General features: G+C 39.4%; 1 long non-coding RNA gene across 1 annotated transcript; it reads left to right on the forward strand.

The window, feature by feature from the left end:
• The first annotated feature begins 19 nt into the window (after nucleotides 1-19).
• Nucleotides 20-7,592, forward strand: LOC106148089. The gene is made up of 3 exons (XR_001233223.1): nucleotides 20-1,991; nucleotides 3,476-3,595; nucleotides 7,499-7,592. It is a non-coding gene; the product is annotated as an uncharacterized LOC106148089 (long non-coding RNA).
• Nucleotides 7,593-8,039: the final 447 nt, after the last annotated feature.

The following is an 8,039-nucleotide window of genomic DNA, read 5'->3' on the forward strand; positions in this document are numbered from 1 at the left end:
TTCCGATTAAAAAATTATATTCTGGGTTCTCAATATAGCATATCAAAGAGCACGCCCCGCCGAGTCCTCCATCTCTCGGGAGGGTGACAGAAAGAAAAGCGCGCCGGCCCACCCCCGCAGGCTGGGGCGCCGGTGGGCGGCCAGGTGGGCGGCCAGGTGCGGCCCGGGCAGCCGGGGAGGGGCGGCAGGTGCGCGCTGGGAGACCCGTGCCCGCCCCCTGCCCACCTGCTGGCTTTGGGAGGGTGGGGGCGGGGGACAGGAAACCTACAGACCTTAGGCGGCAGTTTTGACAACTGTCTCTCTCGCCTGGTAATTGAATGCCAACCGTCTCACCCCTGATACCTGACTCTTATTTTTCGGGTGAATTTTTCTATTGCCGTGGTGTGGAAAAGGACGCGCTAGCACTGGCTTGGGATGTATCAAAATAGACTTCCCAAGACAATATAGAGTGTTGGGGTTTGGTTTGCATAAACTTTTCTAGCCAGAGAAAGTATTAAAGCATCTCCAAAAATGTACTTAAACTGCTGCTAAAAATCTAAGATAGTATTTTAAAATCTATTTTTCATTACTTTAGAAAGAAATGGAAAAATGAAAGACTGCAAGATCTAATACTGTGCTCTTGAAGGATAGAGAGCGTTAGTTAATCCAAAACTACAGTACAGGTAGACTCGTACTTTCGCATACATATAAAATGCAGTTTTATATAGGAGGCCATTCCCACATCCTGGCTGGCCTCCCAGCCCATGCCTACTTTGCTGGTGGGGATACAAGGCCTTCTTTGAGATGGGAAATTCTTTGGGCCACATCTTTATGTTGCAGCAATGGATGGGATGATGATAATATCGAAAGAAAAAAATTTATTAAAGCACTCTGATCTTTTTTTCTTCCTTTTGCAAAAAAAAAAGTTATTCGAATGAAGAATGTCAGGATGGAATGTATGTCACTAAAGTTAGATCTCTTCAGTCTTAGTGACAGGGTCTGCCTGGAATAGCTGAGTTGATATTTCAAATGAATAAGTATGCTTATTTCCTCAGATTCTTCAACTGAAGAAATCAGTGCTGGAAGTTTCTCTCAGCCTCCCTAATCACCAGGGGTTCTGATGCTACAGATCCTGTTCCGCTAAAGAGTGAATTTAGGATTCTTACAATACAGTAAAGATTAGGCAGTTTCCTGGCTGATTGCAGAAGGTGGAGGCTAATGAATGTTCAGACAATGAGATCTGCAAAATTCTTCGACTTCCTCTCGGGAGTCTTGATGGTTTGCAAGACATTGTTGGTTCTGAACAGCTAGAGAAAAAAGAACTTTCTTCCACAAGATGTTCTGCGGTTCGTGAGTCACAAAATGAGTGGTCTTACCTGCACTGTTGGGATTGCTTCCAGAGTTGGGAGAAAAGACAGTAAATCCTCTCCCCAAGCTGGTGGATGTCTGACTGCATGTGACTCTGGAAGGAAATGTGTCAGAGCAGAATGTCTTCTGACTTGTAACTGATTGTTTCTTTCTGCAGTTATACGCTGAAATCTCTCCTTGTTTGTTTTCTGGGCACATTTAGATAGTGTGTTCTTCCCACATTAAGAATGGCATTTTTGGCCCACTTTGCTTAAATGCCCTATGGTACTGGGGGAGGTGGTGGGAGGGAAGAAAATGAATTCTCTGTGTCTCTCTGTGACTACCCTGTATTTTACAGGAGTGCTCCAAAAGACTGGAGGTATTCACCTGTACAGGGGTCAACTCTTGATAGAGAAGCACCAGTTCTTATGTGGCACCTTGCTGCTTTTCCTAAACCCAGCCATCCCTAAATACTACCCACCCCCACCACTTGCAGTATCTTGTGCCACTCCCAGGCCCTAGTGATTTGTTAAGGGAAAAAGAAGAGGTGTATAATCCATTCTTTTAAGGTAACAATTACGGGTGTCCGACTAGTCTCCGAAGACTCTCTGTTAGAGATCAGTGTCAGAGGTTTACAGTTTTTTCTTGGAGGCCACCCAAGGCAGGTATGTATGAGAACATGGTAACAAAAATAATAATTATTCTGATCATTTGGATATCTATTATTAAACATCCATGCATGCAGATATGGCAGTACATGCCTGTAATCTCAGCTATTCCGGAGGCTGAGGCAGGAGGATTACAGCTTCTAGGGTAGCCTAGGCAATTTAGTGAGACCCTGTCTCAAAATAAGCAGGCACTAAGGATGTAGCTCAGTAACAGAGTGCTTGTTCAGCACGTACAAGGCCCTGAGTTCAATCTCCAGTACCGCCTCCCCCCCAAAATCACTAGTTTTGTGTTTCCTGGTTTCATTTTACTGTGAGTACCTATGTATTTAAGTTATTCACTTATTCAGCACAGCTTGTTGAGTGCCGGTTCCAGGTTTGAGGCTGGGTCCTTGGGACATCAAGACCCATTAAGCCGTGGTTCCCTGTTTTGGGGGCTTTTCTCTGAAACAGTGAAAACAAAAGAACAAAAGGAAGTCTACAAGGCTAAAGAAAATGCTGTTTCTTTTTACTGTTTTTTTTCCCCATACACGCTCAAGGATAAATATCCAAACAGAATAACTAAAGAATAAGGTAAAGGATGTTCTCATAATGTTCTTTTAAATTCAAATCAAATAATAAAATAGAAATAATTTTCTTAAAAATGGAAACACACTGTTTCATGCTGTAATTCAATATGAGCCCAAAAGACATGGATTGTAATTTCTAAAAGGGTAGATTTTTTAAATCTGTTGTGGTCAGCCACGCTGCTATCAAACTTTGTACTTAGAACAGTGGCAGACACTAGTCACTAAAATACTTGTTGACTAAATGAAATGGAAAATATAAACTGATTAGTGGAGTTTTTTTATTTTATAGATGTTTTTAGCGTGAATTACATTTCCTAATGGACATCTCTGAAATGTATAATGTCTTCTTCTGATTAAGCATGTAACATTTCCAGCAAAGTATTGAGAGTGAGAATATGTTTAAAAGTAGTAGGTAAATTGCAAAGTAGTTTTAGAATATTACTAGAGCAATTTGTATTATGTTTATAGGCATGAATTTCTTTTTTTTTTTTTCCTAACAAATTACATAGTGCAAGTTTTGAGTTTTAAACCATTTGGAAAGTGCCCTAGGGGATACACCAAACTGTTCTTCATGTGTTTATTAATTTGTATTCGTTCTTAGGTAAATCACCTTTAGGTACTGCACCAAGTTTAATTCTTTACCCACAAAAATCAGGGTAATACAGAGCAATTTCTGTTGGTTTACACACAAGTCATACCGTTTTAAATTTTGAAAAGACTTCTTAAAATGTTACAAGTCTTTTTAGATGGTTGTCTTCATTTTTGTTTTTACCTGATACAGGTAGATTTGGGAAAAGCTTCTTTCACAGTTCTGTTGCTAATTTTAGCGGTTCTGTTGCTAATTTGTGCTGTGGAGGATGTCATACTATGCAGCTAAATCTGATATTATTTCTCCTCTCTGAAAACCAAATTTAGACATAAAGGCTAAAATGTTTCCAGAGCTTCTGAGCGGGAGCTGACAGTGATAAGAGCAGAATATTGTACGCCGTTGAAAATATGCGTGTGATGCACCTTTGAAAACAAGACTGGTCGTCAGTAAGTGAACAGCTCTCCTTTTCTTTATCTTCTCGTGGCCCTCTCAAGGCATGGGAGGCATGCTGAGCTGATTCAAGATAGAAATAGTGGCATTAAATAGCAAAATAGCAGCAACGCACAAAGTACACAAGTTACTCCTTTTCAGTCCTTCCGATGGTGGAAATCTAAATTGGTACCAATGTGCTTCTAATCCCTGTAACATTTGGTGAATTCTGTTTTTTTATGTTTGTTTTTACAAAGAGAGACCAGGCTTCAGCTCGGAGCTTTTAATTTGCCTCAGAATATAGCTGGAATTTAATAACATTGTTTTATTTTTGTTTATGGTTACCTTCTACAGAGGCAAGTGAAATTCATTGTCTTTTTAGAATAATGAGAGAAAAATATCTTTTAAATAGCCTTGAGTGAAAGAAACCTGAATGTTTAAAATAAAACTACTGAGATGAGGATGTGAATTAGTGTAGTTATGATGAAAAACAGTATAATCTTCAAAAAATAAAAACCTGGAACTACCATAGGATCCAGCAATCCCACTGCTGAGTATATATCTAAAGGAAATGAAATCCATGGCTTAAACAGATATCTGCACTCTTATGTTTGTTGCAGCAGTATTTTCAGCAGTCAAGGTACCAAATCACTTTAAGTATCCATCAGTGGATGAGCAGATAAAGAAAATGCGAAATGTGTACAAAGTAATACTATTTAGCCATTAAAAAGCATGAAATCCTGTCCCTTGCAAAAATATGGATGACCTTGGAGGACACTGTGTTAAACGAAATAAGCCAGAGAGACACACATGATCTCACGAAGGATCTAAAACACTAGATCTCGTGGAAGTGGAGATGGGGGAGGGGTCTGGGATGGCTGGGGACAGGATTTGCTGGGTGCATGTTGGTCAAAGGATAGAACATTTCAAGTAGGAGGAATGTGTTTGGTAGATCTGTTGTATAACTTCGGGACTATAGTCAACGATATAATGTATTCTTGAAAAATGGTAAGAATGTAGATTGTGTTCTCACCGCAAAAATGATAACTGCGAGGTAATATATATATCAATTGACTATTTTTGGTCATTCCACAGTGTATGTATATACCATACTTCAAAACATGATGTTGTACACAATAGGTGCATACAACATTATCTGTCAATTTTAAAATAAAAAGCAAACTTAATTGCTGTTTTGATAGTACAAGTAAGCAACATTTATTAAGGACTCATTGTGTACTCTAGCACTTTGTACGTATGAATTCATTTCATCTTTACTACAGCACTATGAAGCGTATATCACTGCCCGCATCATCAGCTGTTGTAGACGTCAGGAAACTGAAATGTGCAGTACTGAAATACTGTGGAGGTCTCACAGGAGAGCTAGGGTTCAAGGCCAAGAAATAGTTTAGAGCTCATGTCCCTCTGTTATGCAGTAGGCTCCAAGATGTCAAGTCACTGCTGGAGGTTTCGTAAACACTGATCACCACGTCTCTCATCTTTGAACATCCACGTGCACCTGTCTATCATGTCCCTCCATAGTCCCTGCGTCCCTCACTGCTACCGCACTTACCTTTTGTGTCAGGAGGAAGACTCATAGATATTCACATCTGTAGTTGCTTGACTGAGCTCAGCATCCTAACTATACTGTCAGCCTCTTGGAAGAGGAGCTATGTTATATCTTATACTCTTGAATTCAGTGAATACATGGTTAATAAGAGTTTTAGAAAATGATTAAGAATAATAATTAGTGCATTTGCAAAACTAAGGAATTCTTTGGACTAAAAACCTGTTTCTACATTTTCAAACTAAAAAAGTCTTTAATAAAAAAGAAAAATGTAAAAAGTAGTGGTTCTGACATTTGAGTGAAATTTTTACTGAAAATGCATTAATTTATTACTTTAGAAAGATTTCTTTAAAATGCTTCAGTGATTCCAAACAAAAGGAAGCATAATAGATTTCAGATGTTCTTAGAGGAAAGAAAGAATAACATTAGGGTTTATGACCTACAAGATCTAAGATACAATATAATTCTATCAACCTATTCTATTATTGCCTCAGAACAATTCTATACTTAACCAATTTTCCACTCGGTGTGGTGATGTCCCTACAATTAACTGAGTCATGTACAATATTCATATTACCAGAAATGTAATTAAAATTTCCCTTATTTTGCAATATGAAATTTAAAACTTTGTATGTTGTAGATGAACTATATGAAAATTTGAATATCTTAAATTTATAGTTTATAAGCAAGTTTTTAAAAGGTAAATTAATAAGAATATACAATAACTGATGATTTCAAGAGCCATGACTTAAAAAATAGCTACTCTTCTAAACACAAAAGAAAATTTTTATGAACTGTTATGCACTGCATTTTATTACATGATGCTATAGAGTCTTAGGTGTAAGGGATTGTGAAATCCATCTAGTTCAACTTGTTTTGTATATTCAACATATATTAGAGTACTTTGCAGAAAGTCAGCACACTTGTTTAGTTTCCACTAATCTGTTTATAAATTGATAATTTTGAACTAACAGTGCAATTGCTGTTGGGACAAAAAAAATGCAAGGGGTGAAATGATTAGATTCTTTGTACAGACTACAAATGCTTACACAATGCAAGGGAGAATATCTTAATATGGACTTCGGGGGACCTAGATAGGGACTTAGAAGTCATCTGAGCCAATGGACTCCTACAGCTAGGGATATTTATACCATACACTGCTAATGCAAAGAGCATAATATACAACATTAGGCAGTAAGTACAACCAAATATTTAATTGAATGAAGAGTGCTTAGGGTTTTAGTTTTAAAGTTTAAGATAGAAGGCAATATAAATGGAAACTTTGGAAGAGACTTTCTAAAGAGAATTTCTGGACATGTTAAAAGGATTAGAGCTTTGTTTTTCTTTCTTCTCTCCTCTCTCCTAGGCAACAGTGATTACAGCTCAGCTACTCTGTTCTTCTCCTCCCATTCCTTCCCTTTTTTCCCAGCGTCCCCTGTACAGGACTTATATTGTCAACATTCTGCAATGTTATCTTAGGTGTCAGTGACATTGCTGTTACCTTGTCCCTGTCCATACTAATTCTTGGTGAAAGCACTCTGCTCACCATCTCTGGAATTTATTCAAGCATCTTCCATTTGCACACATTTGATGCTTTGCCTTCTCGTTCCCTGCAGATCTATGTTTGGTGTTAACTTCTCCACCCAGTTTGCTGAGATGACATCAGGCCTGTCTTGCCCCCTCTTCCTGTCCAGTCTCTGAGCTTCTTTCTTTCTCTAGGTGTCCTCTCTGCAGACTGGTTAAGCACTTCATGTAAGGGTGGGTGGAGGGCTTTGTTTTCATGACAAAAGCTCCTGACTTGGCCAAGATGTGAGGCTTTTCCTGCTCACAAAAAAAGCAAAGGAATTGGAAGAGAGCATAAAAGGAAGAGAGAGCTTTTCGTGAAGCTAGTGGGCAAGAGTTGGGAAAAGTGGAGAGAGGAAGAGAATTGAAGATGTCTGCGTATTCTTGAGAAGCTGACTAAAGGGATCATAACTATTGTGGGAGAAGTGAAAAACCAAAGAAAAAGTACCAGGTTCATGACACATGCTTGGTGAAGACCAAAGAAGAGGCAGGGAAGAGATTGTCCCCACATCCGTGCCTCTAAATGAGCCATGAAATCATGCTGTTGGTCCAGGACAGATGGGAGTGAAGGGATGGAGCAGTTGGGTCAGATCAACAGAGAAAGGAACAGAGAAACAGCGTTCACTGAGACCTCCTCCCTTGCTTCTCTTGTCTTTCTTCTGGACCGTGTGAGCTGGTGTATATGTTAGACGTACCTCCATCAGAACAGGTTGAGAACAGCCACACTGCCCCAAACGCCCTCATTGTGCTAGCTGACATGGCATCCTGAGCTGTCTCCTTCCCTCAACAGCCACCGAGAGAGAAGTAGAGATTCACACTGGTGACCTGGGCTCCCTGTCACAAGAGATCACTCAATACTGACCTGCGGCAGACCCTTTGAAAGGACAGTGAAAGGACAGTAGGTGTTCTACCGTAAGTCCTGGCATAAAGGAATATCAAACATGGTTGTGTCGCAGTGCTGCAAAGTTACATTTGTACAGTTTGAATTCCACTTACCCAGACTTAGACACAGTGACTCAGCGCTTGCCCAGAAGCACTGGCAATCATGTGTGGTAGCTGAAATAAGGACTTTGATTTCTTCATTTTCTGTCTCTTACTATGTTTTATTCCATTTCCTGCTCTAATAACAATACCTAATACTGCAAAGAGAGGGTTTTTTCCAGCTATGGAATATGTTCCTTAAGTAAAATGTTACATATCACCCTGCTGCCAGTGAGATTAAGGGTTCCTAATTGCAGATGAAAAGCAAACAACCTTTAGAAAGACAGTTGGACAAACTGGACCTACTATTTCAGAGTGTTCACAGGGTTTGATCCAACAAATTCATGTCC

Source organism: Chinchilla lanigera, unplaced genomic scaffold, assembly GCF_000276665.1.
Source record: "Chinchilla lanigera isolate Chin_1 unplaced genomic scaffold, ChiLan1.0 scaffold00002, whole genome shotgun sequence".
NCBI classification, from domain to species: domain Eukaryota; kingdom Metazoa; phylum Chordata; class Mammalia; order Rodentia; family Chinchillidae; genus Chinchilla; species Chinchilla lanigera.